Source organism: Motacilla alba, chromosome 5 (genome assembly GCF_015832195.1).
Source record: "Motacilla alba alba isolate MOTALB_02 chromosome 5, Motacilla_alba_V1.0_pri, whole genome shotgun sequence".
NCBI classification, from domain to species: Eukaryota; Metazoa; Chordata; class Aves; order Passeriformes; family Motacillidae; genus Motacilla; species Motacilla alba.
This window is the reverse complement of record NC_052020.1, coordinates 6914263-6926518: the sequence shown is the minus strand read 5'-3', so window position 1 is coordinate 6926518 and position 12256 is coordinate 6914263. Positions and strand designations below refer to the sequence as shown.

At 40.8% G+C, this 12256-nt stretch overlaps 1 long non-coding RNA gene across 2 annotated transcripts in view; it reads right to left on the bottom strand.

The window, feature by feature from the left end:
• Positions 1–8850: 8850 nt before the first annotated feature.
• The window catches only part of LOC119702170, a 30332-nt gene continuing 26926 nt past the window's right edge, over positions 8851–12256 (bottom strand). For both annotated transcript variants that reach the window (XR_005257273.1, XR_005257274.1), the window contains exons 2-3: positions 11293–11385; positions 8851–9022 (exon numbers count right to left, since the gene is read on the bottom strand). This is a non-coding gene — a long non-coding RNA (uncharacterized LOC119702170). The remainder of the gene's footprint in view (positions 9023–11292; positions 11386–12256) is intronic.

The window sequence follows — 12256 nt, the reverse complement described above, 5'->3', positions numbered from 1 at the left end:
CAACTACAAAGGCCTCTTTTGATCTACATTAATTGAAAGCAGTTAAAATTCAATCACACCTTTACAGCCACAGGTTTAAAACCTTCTCCTAATCTTGCATCGATCTGTAACTCCCTGGTCAGACAGGAATGCCTTCCTTCTGCAGAGGATACAAGTCTAATGGCAGCTGTCTTCAGCTCCAGCTGGAGAGTTTCACAGCTGTGGCCTCAGAATTCCCTGATCTCAGTCCTGAGTACATCCACAATGAGGATCATCATCACCTGTGGAAGTGACGGGGCCTCTGCAGATGAAGCTACTTGCTCCTGGGTTGGTTTCATGAGGTAATAAGAGAACAGGATTCAGCTGAGTCTGACACACTGCTTCCTGTGCTGGTCTGAGAGAGAGAGAGCAGCATCTCCCTTCTCTTTTTTTGGGAGGTAGGAGATGGAGTTCACAGTTTGCAGTGGCACTGGTCAGCAGAGTGAAACCACCATGAGCATGCCTGTAGGGGGATGCAGCCAGCCTCGCCTTTGACCAGGCAAAGTAAGGAATAAGGAATCAAGAAACCACATTTATTCCCAAGTTTGCTTTTAGATTAAAACCCGCAGGGCAAACCTGAAATGCCACCAGCCAACAGGACTCCATCTCACACGACAGGGACAGAACTGCTTGCCCAGATCCAGCAATCTGCTCCAACACTGACTGCTGGAGCAACACTCGAGCCCAGCTCTGAATCTTCTCACAAGCCAAGCCACTTTTGTATGTTATATTCAAGATTCATGAACCCCTACCCTTTCAGATCCCCCCAAAACCACTGAGAGGTAAACAAATTCTGCTTGAATATTTCATTACATTATGTACGAGGAGAGCTCTGCTAAAGAGCTTGCACTATTGTACTGTCTTGACTAATAGTTTGTGTGACATGCATAAGGAAGACCAGATATTTGCAAATTTAAGGATTTTTTTTTGCCCCAGGACAGCTTGTAAAACCCATTAACATGAATTGTGTCTGAGCTGATGAAGAAAAAAGAAAACACTGAATCCAGACCTTCAATATTTTATTGGTGTTTCTGAACTTTTATTAGCTGTACTTTCTTCCATAAAATCAATTTAATAAGGGGAGCAGTGTTTTGGTAATGTATCAAAAGCAGTTCTTCTCTTCAAAAGGCATCTTTTTCACTCAATCTCTCCTCTAAAGACAGTGACATTAGTTTTGTAAATTAATAAACAGGCCAGCATCTGAGGACTGCATGAAGCCTCCATCACCCCTTATTGTGCTTTCTCTTCTGACCCCACTTTCCAGTGCAGGGCCCTCATCTCGACAACAATACCCTGAAAGCCTGTGTGGCACTCTGGGATCACACTTGAAAGGGCCTTTGGCTGAAGCTGGCTTTCAAGGAGGGGGGACAATTGGCAAGAGGCCTGTGGCTATTCATGCAGAACAGGCAGTGAAAAATGCCTGAAGTCAGATTCAGGGGTGGGCAATGCCCAAAAAAGAAAGCCCACATAACATGAATGGCTGCTGCTAGGAGACTAAAACCAAAGGCATGCCACTAGCAGGCCTCCATGTGCCGACATCAATGGGTTCATCCTATCCCTATTAGGGGCCTAAAATGATGGAGAAACATGAGAAGTGACTACAAGCAGGAAAGGAAAATAATACCAAAGTACACAACGGTCAATGCTTATATTGTTATACTAAACACTCAGGAGAAGGAAATAATATTTTCCATGTTCAGCACCTTTTCTGCTGGCAGGGGTTGCATGGGCTGAAAATTCTGACAAGCAAAGTAGCCATGGCACATTTTCTTGGAGGGAGAAAGCCATGCACTTCGGTAATTAGTTATTTCTCATGCCCATAATTAAGCATGATGATAAAAACATATTGGAAAAGCCAGGCCTGAGTTAGAATGGCTCCAGACTAGGTGCTGGAGCAGCTCCATTCCCCTGGCTGTGCACACACAAGTCCAGTTTGGTTCCAAACCCAGCAGTGCTGGTCAGAGGGGAACAGGAGGTCTACACGTTTATTAAAGGAAACCACTTTAATGCACCACAAAAGCATTTCAGCAGCATACAAATGACCCAAACCTCAACTGTGCTGAGGGTTGGGAAGGCTGAGAGGTGCTGTCTGCAGTGCCAAAGGCCTCCAGTCCAAAAAAAGCCCATTGTGAAGAATTTATGTTGCTTTAATTCACCAAGTATCTGTTTTTTCCTCTTACAAAATACAGCTAATCCCTCATATTTACATCCTTACATTTCACGCTGGAAAGCACAGACTGATGATCTCTTTTGAAAGAAAGGAGGCTGTGCACACCTTCATCAATTTCAGCATCATTCTGAAAACAACACAACAGTTTCTGTAGGAACAGCCCATCCTCTCTAAAATCCTTTCCGCTTCAGTACCGATGTTGGCTCTTGGCTAGCAAAAACCTTGAAAAAATGAATTACAATGTCTAGTCATGTTTGGACCAATTTCTAGGCATTATCTCACCTCTTCAAAAATGATAATATTATTTAGTTTATGAGTAATAGTGTCTGACTAAAAAAGACAGAAAATACAATGTGATACTACAATCAAGTGATTTCTTTCAAGGGGTGATGTTTATTACTTGGTGTGGAAGAAACCTCCCCATCTTGCTTTTTCAATTACCTATTCCTGCAATCTGAATTTCCAACCCTTTCTAAGTTGGTTAACAACCTTTTTCCTTCCTGCACTCGTGGTACAGCTGCTGGAAGGAAAGCAAGACCCTCATTATTGCTGTACTCTGCCCTACACGAGGGGTAGGAAGGAAGTAGCATCTCCCAGCCAGAAGAGGGGAGAGCAGTGGGAGTCAGCCTGGGATTTCCCTCTTTTGGTTGCTGGTTTGGGTACATAGCTGGGTGGGCAACTGGTGAATCTGATGCTCCTCTGGATGCAATCTGCTGTCCTGCAGTGGGAGTCAGGAAGGGGCTGTGCAGCAGCAGAGCTGCCGCGAGCTACTGAGACCTCAGGGAAGGCTCTACAGCAACAAGTCAGTGCTGTTTGTCTGTCCATCTGGATTAAACATTTCTACATCCATGACGGAATCAGTCTTAGCCCCAAGTGTGGTCTCTTGTGTATATTTCTTTGTATCTACAATTGCTCCTGTAAATGACTGCTTTTAACTCGTGTAAATTTCTACTCCCAGCAGACTATCTGTGCCCGTTTTGTATCTTCTTGTGTATTGATAAGCATGAATGTCTGATTGCTTTTATGTTTGAAAAAGCCTCAAGAACACTAAAACCCTTATACAGAGACACTTTACAGATTAAATATATATATAGGTCTTATAGATTGAACAAATGGACGTGAGTAAGGCTAAATGCACTGCTCTGCCAGAGGAACTCTGTCTCTTGGGTGGTGGTGATTCCTCTGGCCTCTCAAGGTTGGGTATTTGGGACTTGGTATTCAATCTATTCAGGGGAGCAAGTAGAGGCGTTTATGATATGTGGCCGAGCCAAATCCTGTAATCCAAGAAATTGAAAACTCTGTCATAGTTTTCCCATACTTTTCCCTCTCTTCTTCATGGATGAGCAAATCATTTTCTGCCCAACAAAAAGAGGAATCATTACAAGAATTTGTAAAGCACAGAATTGTATTTGAGAGATTTAAGTTTACTTTTGGATGTGAATCATCATGTGAAATAAAAGAAGAGTCAAGACCTGCAAGATCCAGTCTTGCCTCCTTTAGTGAACAGTTTATCTACATTTCTAAGGCTGGAAATTTTAAAATCCTGTTCATATCTCATGATGGGCAATTATAGGGGTTTTCTGTGAATTTAATGTAGACATATCTATATATCTAGATATCTATCTATATCTATATATCTACCCATCTTTATCTCTATCTATCTATCTATCTATCTATCTATCTATCTATCTATCTATCTATCTATCTCCTCATCAATCCTACAGCAGGACAAACTAACTCTCTAGCTATGTCTTTCTCTCTCTAGGAATTAAAGTTGTATTATGTACCATAGGTAAGTTCCTAACATTCTCTAGACAAAAAAAAAAAAAAGTTAGACTGAATCTTTTCCTCTCCAAACAACAGGAATTTGACTATCTTGGATTTCAGTTTAACTTGCACAGCCCTTTGACTATCCTTACCAGTTGCAAAGGGCATTCTTGTAGTTTCCCTTATCTAGTTATATTGGCACACACAAAGTAATATATCCAGCACACATCAGATTTGACAAGAAAAAAATACTTGAATGTTTCAGGTTTTTCAGGATTCTTCAATGGATTTTTGGATATAATTTGTGTCAGTCGAAGGAGGACCTTCCTGGCTTTGGGAGTTGAGAAAAGAACCTTCCAAAGCCTGAAGAAATATATCTTTTTAAAATTTGTGAGATCTGAAAGGAGAAGGGTGGGTGGTCTGAGCCCTTCAGAAGGTCTCTGATCCTTTGACCCATTAGACCATTAGTTCACCCAACCCAACCAATAGCTATTCGAGTCTAAGGGTATAAAGAAAGGTGGCAATAAAAATAAATTACCAAACAAAAGGAATAAAAATAAGCAGTTCAAGGGGTTTTTTTCCTCCTGTGAAATCCGAAAAGTTTATAGGTTGTTCCATTCTATCTATTCAGTCAAGATACCTACTTGATCTTGACAAGAAAAAGTAAGATTAAACTACCACGGGTGCCCAGCTACAGAAACAGGGTAAGGCACTGTCATTAAGTCTGTGCTGTGTGTGCTGCTCCTCAGTTTGATGTTCAGCCACTGCTTCCTGCTCAGACCAAGGGGTTTTGCATACAGAAGCAGCAAATCCTACTTGATAATCGTTGAACTGCAAACACCAAGACTGTTGGGACAGAGCAGAAGTCACACATGGATGCCCTGGGTGGACAACAGGAGCTGCCCATGTACAGCTGGAGCTGCCCATCTCCCAGCTCCAGCCCCTCACAGAACAAATTGTAGCTCTCAGACTTTTGGCCAAGGGGCTCTAAAATGTCAGGATCTCATCTAACCTGTTGCTTTCTTGCGACTGAAAACATTGAGGAAAAGCCACACATAGCACTGGGTCTTACTTATCATCAGGTTTAACCACCTGTGATGTTTTTTCTTCCTTTTTTTTTATTCCAAAGAGCACTCTCTAAACATCTCACAGGAGCAAGCAGAACCAGACAGCATGTGGAAAACAAGAATATCCTCCTAATACAAAAACCATTAGGCAGCGCTTGGTCTATATTTGAAAACCAGAAATCTGATGATTTTTCAGTGAAATAGCAAACATCTACAGTGGATCTTTCCTAGGGCTTTGAGGCTGGGGAAACACTCCCAAGTCTGATTATAAATAAAGCATAGATGATAAGGAAAAAATATAATGGCTGAAGCATTGGACTGGAGATTCTGTCCATGTTTTCAGATGTTCTTCATGCTTTTGGGTAGCTCTCTTAATCTCTCTGCTAAACCCTTAGTTCCTCTGTGCACAATGGATACCACAATTGCCTTTGTTTGCCTTCTAAGCACCCAGTGAGGGAATATGTCTTAATATGTGTTTGTAAAGCACTTCGCACAAGAAACTACTAAAAAAACACAGCCTGAGTATTGCACATTCTCACCAACACTGATTTCCCCCTCTTTCAATTCCTTACTTTTGGTCGTTTGTGGCATTTTCCCAGTTGCTAGATAAGAGGCTGACCTCTGGGATCGTTGGTGTGAGCAACTGAATCAATGCCAATGCTGCCCATGAACAGGGAGCCTTCTGCAGTGTCTCCACAGAGGAGGCACAACAGACAGAGCCCTGGGCGTGCCACCAGCTCAGCCGTGGAAAAGATGCAGCAGAAACACCCAAGGATGGTGCTGGCTCTGGTGATGCTAGCAATGGGCTGCACTTCACCTACCGTGGCACTAAGAACATTTCCAAATTGCCTTCATCTTTGATTTGTAGCCACAGCCACACAGTGGCTTTATTTAGAAGATGGAGACTGAAATACGGACCTCCAGCTGTTCTCTGCTCCCCTTTGGATCCAGCACAGATCCAAGCACCACAGCATATTTCCCTGAGTGTAGCCATAGGACTCCTCACATTTCTTAGGTTGTCTGGTCATTTTTTTGGAGAGTCTCACTGCTATAATTCTTTTTTAACAGCTGGATACAGGCCTGGAAAAAAGCCCTGAGCTTCACGCCAAGATAAAATATTACAAAAAATAAACTAAGTGTTGTCTGCCCACTGAATCTATTCCAGTGGTCCTTTACTTAATAAAATGTGCTTAATTGGTGTCAGTGGGTGTTACCTCAGCAATGAAGGCAGGACTGGGCTTATATAGTCAATAATTGCTTCAAACCTCATTCTTGATGAATAATAATCAGTGCTATGAGGACTGAGATTCCAAAGGCATGGAAAAAATGTTATCACCTGAGTAAGAGATTGTGCTAAAAGCGTGAACAAAACTGGATTATAGGACATACCTGGAGAAGATTTGATAAACAGCCATGTAGAAACATTCTGGATACAGTGGAGGCACACTTAGATAGGGGTAAAAACTTGAGATGCAGTATGGCTAATTATTGCTCAGCACCAGTACCACTGTGTCCCAAAGCAGACGTTCTCAACAGTGCTCTTATCCAGTGATTCCTTTAGTGAAGTCTGAAGGTAACCAAGCACATCTAAGCATTTCACTGAAGCAACAAAGTCAACTGCACTGTCCACAAGCTTGAAAAAAATATTCTGAAATAACATTCGGAACCCTGAGTCCAGAACAGGAGAAGCAGTGGATCCTAAGCCTGAAGATGAGGTCAGTCCTTCCTCTTTTCCTCTCCAGATACAGCAGGGGGTTCCCTGCCCATCCTTTCCCTGGATAAGGGGCAGTCCCTACACTGACAAGGAGAGGCACGATCCATCCAATCTCTTCCCAGTCTGATTTCATGGCAAACTAGTGGAAAACTACATAGGGGATTCCATAACAACAGAAATACTGAAAAATAAAATCTTCTCACACCTTGTCTCATTGCAATTGTTCCTTTTCCCCTGTTCCCCTTGTGTAATTTTTAGGGCTGGTAAAATTCTGCTTTTGTATCTTCAGTAAGTAGCTGTGATGCTGCAGCAATGGCAGGTTTTTATTAGCTGAGCTGGCATCTGAAGTTAGGAGGAATTCACATCCCCTTTCTCTAAAGAGGAAGCTCTCGTTTACCTACTTTTAAAAGACTTTTTGTTACGTCTTACAATAAATCTACTGAATACCTACACTGGATTTATCTGCTTCTCATAACATGAAAAACTTACGTAATGCATTCAAAATCTAAAATCAGACATTGTTTAATCGTCTGTATGGAACACAGTCCCCCTTATTTTTCCAGACTCAAGCCATCTAAAGCTGATCACAAAACCTTGCTGGAGATCAGTCCAGTGAAGGTTGCAGATTTCAACTGCTATTTTTAATTTTAGCATTTTCATATAGTAAAATCTTCCAAAGAATAGATAACGTGTGTATAATAACCCCTTTCATTTATGACCTTTTTTAAGATTTATTTTTATCCCTGAAGATTAAATACATCAGATGCCAAAATCAACTAAATCCAAATGTTAAAGTCACAACACAATAGTTTGCCTTCCCAGCATTGCTATCTTCTTCAAATAAAACTGATCACACCTATCTTCCTGTGATTATAGACCAAAAAATCGTGTGTTGAGGCAGGCTTTGACTAATCCATCCCCTGGACATTAAGAAGGACTGATTGCTTCTAAACATCCACAGAGATGTTCTCTGTGCCTGGAGGCTTGTTTGTCCTCAGCCTCAGTGATTACGAAAGTATTGCCCCTGCTTAACTCTGAAGCCTCTGTCAGTAACTCTGACTACATCATCATTCACTTTATTCATTCTGACCCTCTCCTTAGTTTAAGTTGTTCTCTGGGGTATTTCTAGTTCTGCTGTTGCTGGGTAAATAGCTGCAGTGAGGGGAAAAAATGGGGTTTGCATATTTAATTTCATGCCTTTGCTTCAAATTTGTGTACGTATTCCATTTATGATGGGCTAGGAGGAATAGCTCAAGTGCTCAGCACCAGTTCAACAGTTGTGACCACTGCAAGAGATGAAATGTGCTGGCAGAGACTGATGTTCTCCACATCACAGGAGGTGGAGAACACTCCTTTCTGACATGGAATTTGAATGCAGTGTGGTATTTGAGATATTCATTGCTGAGGGAGGTGGGAGGCTGAAGGCTGGTTCTGGTACTTTGCCCCCCAGCCATTTGTCTGCATGCAAACTGGTACCCAACCCTTCCTTTTTAAAATGGTGTTGTGTTTAGTTTTTGCAAAAAAGCAAATAACACACTAGAAATTATTGCTTTACGTTAACCCATACCTTGGGAAAATCATATAAGGTCATAACTAACAAACCAACAAAAATGCTTGAAAAGATTGTAGGAGAGTTTTGTGTGCTGCAAGAGATCAGTTCATGATGGGTGTAGAGCAAACAGCATCTCTTTTTTGGGGGGGGAGTAAGAAATTGTCTTTAACTACCCAAAGGTGCTCCAGACAGCGCTCTCAAAGGACACCTGTGTGTCAAATGCTCATCTCCAGATGTGGAAATGTGGTCACTGGAGAACAGACCAGTAAAGATGCAGAAATACAGATTTAGGAAAAAAAAACAAATAGCCAAACAAAAGAATTGGAAATCAAGAGAAGCATTTGCATTTCTAGTTAACATCATTCTCAAAAAGTAAGTGTTACAGGATGTGGTTATTTTTTCCCCCTTTCTATTTTAATTAAAAATAGCACAAGCTGAGCATGTCCGTGTTTGGCAGTTTGGGAATTTGGTGGCCCTCCCTCTCTGGCCCCACATAAATTTGACTTGCCTGTAGCAGATCTGGGACAAATTTTGCTCTGATGTAATACTTCATGCCAGGCAACTCAGTGTATGTCAGATCCTTCCTTCCTGCAAACTGGGAGACTCCAGAACCAAGGCACTGGGCAAGGCAGGCGGGTGAGGGTCGAGGTAGCCCAGGACAGCTGTGAGGCCAAGCATGGGACAGACAGACACTCTGGGCAGCGGCAGGCTGGGCACAGCCACATTCCCAGGCTCTGGAAAGCAAAACAAACACAACCCAAATGCTGTGGAACAATCCTGGGCCCGAAAGTCCAGGCTGAATGAAACAGAGCTCAGTGCAAACACAGTCCAAAGGCAGTGGAAAGCAAACTTAGGCAAATAAACGGCAGGCTCTGTGAAACAGAGCACAGATAGATACACTCCAAGCACAAGTAGGAAAGCAAACAGAGACAAATATAGTCTAAACTTAATGAAGCAGATACACGAAACAGTAGCTGTCTCACTCTGCAAGCAAAATCTAAGTAAGTTAGTCCAAAATCACTGAGGGGAAACATTTGTGGGTCTCTTACAGGCAAGCTAGAGTGTTAACCTTCCCTTCTCATATCCTTCATGCCTTCCACTCACATTCAGCGTGGGAGGCTTATTCTCCATCCCTCAATCTCCCACAGTGGATCAAAAGCTTTCCAATTTTTCATGCCTTCAGCAAAAAAGTGAAGACTTGCAGGGTTTCAATGCAACATTCAAATGGAGCAAGGACACCTTACTCAAATACATATATATACACATACACATATACATATACATATACATATACATATACATATACATATACATATACATATACATATACATATACATATACATATACATGTATGTATGTATGTGTGTGTACAGTTTCTTTTGGATATTTATAATGCAGCTTCTGAGGGAAGGAAACAGAGGAAACAGAGATTAGACAGCAATCAACACATCTAATTTAAAAAATGAAAACCAGAGAAAAAGGGAAGCTAAGAGCATCAGGGACGTTTCTTTACCTGAGAGAAATGTGACTAACATGAAAAAAAAATCTGAAGTATTTCAGAAACTGAGAAATGGCTAATTTTTTTTTTTTAAAGAAGATAACATGGTACTTTTCTCACTTGGGAATGGCAAAGTACTTCCCAGTCTGATAGTAACTGTAAAGGAGAGTAAAAAAACATCAATTACTGATAAGTACTTTAAACCTGGCAGGCCATAGATTTTGTCCCAAACAGTCCAAAAGACCTGTCTGAAGAAAATCTCTGGCACATTTTTGATGTCTCTTGGAAGACCAGGAAAGATTCCCATGAAATACAAGAGCACTATGTTTAAAAAGGGCAGGCGGGATGACACAGGCAGCACCAGGTCAGTGAGGCTGACCTAGGTCTTGGGTGAAAGAATTATTCACTTGCTGCAGGAGTCAGCTAAGAGGGAAATAAAGAGAGGAAAGAGAATTCTTGTCATTCAGTGTGTTTAACAGGAAACAGGTTGTGTCAGGCAAACCTGATTCCATTCTCAATGTAGATTGCTATAATTCTGCAGATGTGATGTACAGTACAACTCTGTGGTTAAAAATAGTGCCACATGATGACAATAAAGGACATGTTAGAAGCATTGAGAATGAGATGAGTACTTTTTTTAAAAAATCCATCAGTGGGGAATCACAATTGGCTTGATGGCATTTTAGGGGATTCCCCCAAATCAAAGCTTTTCAGTGTTTTTATCAATGGTTTTAAATAATTTTAACGTATGTTAAAATGAAAACAAAGCAAATGCAGCCACCTTATATCACCAATAAAGGCTAACAGAATAAAATGAAGGTCATTTGCACTTAAAAACTCCAGGGCAAGAGTTAATTGTGTTCTTTTGATCCATTAAAATATTACATCTGTATGATTCTAGAGTAGGCAAACCAGTGACCTGTAATAAGGAAAGAAGGGAAGGAAAAGAGAATAAATGGCTGGGCCATGAACCCCACTCATGTTCCTCTCTGGGCCAGCCCTCCCAGGAATCAGAGCCATTGGCAGAACCCTTAGAGAGGTCTCACATCCTGCCTTAAGGCTCAGCAACCCTTGCACAGTGGATACAAGTACTGTGCCCGGCAAAACACCCATTGGTTTACATGCAACGCAATTACAGCTTCATCTGCTTTCAGGAGTCTCTTCCCATGCTCACTTTGCCAGTTTCCACTGGATTCAGAATGCTTTACTTGCTCTGAAGTAGCAGAGTAAATGCAACCCATCCTAAGGGACCTATTCTGCCTTTCACCTACTAGAGCAAAAAAATGCAAAGCCAAAGCAACTAAAACCCATAAATGTTCCCAAATAATGATGACAATTACAACAACAACAACAACAACAACAACAACAACAACAACAACAACAACAACAACATTTTAGTACTTTCTAATATTTTCTAAGTTAGCTAGATACCGTTTTCCTTATTCCAGGAGGTGTTTGAGCAGAAACTTTGAAGGAAATTTATTTTCTACTTCAACTTTTATTACCTGCAATCTCTTTTTGAGTGCAGTTCCTGGCTACCCCTTCTTTTTTCTTTGCAAGTGCTCTGTTCATATTTTGCATTCAAGTTATGTGGCAAACTGGAAAAAAAAAAAAGAAAAAAAGTTTTGTTTGTTTAAAGTTATAATTATAATGCAAGTCATATGTTACTTGATAATGTGTGATAAGCCAGGTCCTCAGCTGATAGAAATTAGGCAGCTTCACTCTTGAGCTGTGTCATTTATATGCATTGAAAGATGGACCCATCAATGAAAATTAAAAGGCAGTGCTGCTTGTTTCTTATTAATAATCAGCTAGCTTTGGTTTTCTCTTAAAATAATCATTAGCTAACACACAATTTTGTTTCCTCTGCATGAGGAAATACAATAGAAAAAGAAATCTGGTAGCTGGTAGCAGAGCTACTAACACAGATATTAAACTCAAGGTTTGTTGACTGAGTATCGTTACATTCACTGATTAATCTTCCCTTTTCATCTCCCTGCATAAATACAGGATGGCTGAATGATCTAGATAATGGGAAATACATTTCATAACCTCTCATAAAAAGTGTGGAAAACATATTTCCTTTCGTATCATCCAAAAGCCTGGGTTTTATTGAAAACAGAGAAAAAGAATCGCTAACTTCCTCCTTATGGCAAAAGCCATCTTAGACATTAATCTTCAAGTTAGAGAAAAATCAATGCAATGGATGCCCCAGTGAATTTTCCAGGTGTGTTCCTGCCCATGCAGTCAATTGTCACATACAAACAATAATCAACTGAGGCACATATTGCTCCCAGCCTTGTATTCTCAAAAAACAACAATGCAGGAAAAAATTTCACCACTTTTCCATGCTTGTTTGTCTCACACATTTTGAATTTGATCTTAACGTCATATTTATGAACTATAATGACAAATAATCCTTTTATTTATCATTACACATTAGAGTTTCATTAGAAAGGGGAGAATAGC